This window comes from Cyprinus carpio, chromosome A18 (genome assembly GCF_018340385.1).
Source record: "Cyprinus carpio isolate SPL01 chromosome A18, ASM1834038v1, whole genome shotgun sequence".
Classification (NCBI taxonomy): Eukaryota; Metazoa; Chordata; class Actinopteri; order Cypriniformes; family Cyprinidae; genus Cyprinus; species Cyprinus carpio.
The window spans coordinates 2,236,549-2,238,323 of NC_056589.1; positions in this window are offsets into that span (position 1 = coordinate 2,236,549).

A 1,775-nucleotide genomic window follows, 5' to 3' on the forward strand; every position below is an offset into this window, starting at 1 on the left:
ATGGGCTTGTCCATGGGATCCATGTCAACCCTATTTAAATTAGCCTAAATTAATCTGACTGGGGCTAATTCACTGATTCCGATCCTGTGTATACACTCATTTTGGGCCCAAACCTCAAGCCCATATCATGCCTACACTGAAATGTGGGCTGGGAGTCAATAGATCCAATAGAAGCCACAGAATCTACTGCCGTTGGGCAGATGATGTGTATTACAACAAAGGTGACTGTGTGCGTTTGTGTGTGGGGAGACTGCAGAGTCATAAATCAGAGTTTATTCTCAAGCTGGAAGCCATTTTAGATTCATGGCAACATAAGAAGCAGACACATGCTGGGACAGGGGTAATCCTGTGATCCCCACCCGCTCTCCGTCCCTCTCAGCATGCTCATGCTCAAGGGGGATGTATGATAAGTCAGGTGGGGCATAGGTTTTGGGGCCCCCTGCACCATTGGTACACCCTTTATGGCCACCAAAATCCAAATACTGAACTCATTGGTTTGACATTCTCAGCCAACATTTCATGGAAGGCCAAATGTAGGTGCAATATGGGCTTAAGATCTGGGCCTTAAATGGGTTTGTCCACAGGTTCCATGTCGGCCCTATCTGAATTAAACCATGAATCTCTTATAGAATCTGACATAGGACAATTAACTGATACAGATCCCATTTGGGGCCCAAAACTCAATCCGAAATCATGCCAACACTCAAATGTGGGTTTGGAGTCGACTGATCCAAAAGAAGCCGCAGAATCTCCTGACGTTGGGCAGATTATATGTGTTACAACATAGGTGACTGTGTGCGGGGAGACTGCTGAGTCATGAATCAGAGTTTATTCGCGTGTTGGAAGGCATTTAAGATCCATGGCATCATGGATAAGGAGCAGATGCTTGTCGTCTCATTTGGACAGGGGTCGTCGATGGGGTAATCCTGCGATCCCCGCCAGCTCTCTGTCCCTCTCAGCATGCTCCTTCTCAAGGGGGATGGATTATATTTCAAGAAGGGGCCCATGCATAAGTTTCAGGGTCCCCTGCACCATTATGATGACCTTTAAACCAATGGCAACTATAATCTATTACTGGATCTGTAGGTTTGAGATTCCCAGCTAACATTTCATGGTAGGTCAGGAAATTGGCTTAAAGTTTGAGCCACAAACTGGTTTGTCCATTTGAATTGGCCCATATGAATCTCTTATAGCACCTGACAGGGGACGATTAACTGATATGGATCACATTTGGGACCCAAACCTCAAGTCCATATCATGCCTACACTGAAATGTGGGTTGGGAGTCAACAGATCCAATAGAAGCCACAGAATCTTCTGCTGTTGGGCAGATAATGTGTATTACGTCATGTGCAACTGCATATGCTTGTGTGTGGGAGGACTGCAGAGTCATGAATCAGTGTTTATTCACATGTTGGAAGTGTGTGGGTAGACGGCCACATGTTTAACCTTGATGTAATGCTCCCGAAACATCTGCTCAGCATTCTGACGACCTTGCAGAGGGGCAACAAGCAAATGTCCAACTTTATCTCACTCAGTCCCCCTGTGCCTCCTCTCTGCTTCAGTACATACAGTATCTTCCAGTTTTCCCACTGCACTGTGGTGTATCTCACCCTCAGGCTGTTCTTAAGCTTACAAATGAGAGAAATTGATTATCAGGCACGTCTAGTAGGATTCCTTCTCTCTCTCATCTAATCTTTTCACGCAGTTGCATAAACCTCAGCCTGCAGAAACTGATTGTGCACTGGGATGCTTCCACGCACACGCAAGTACAAA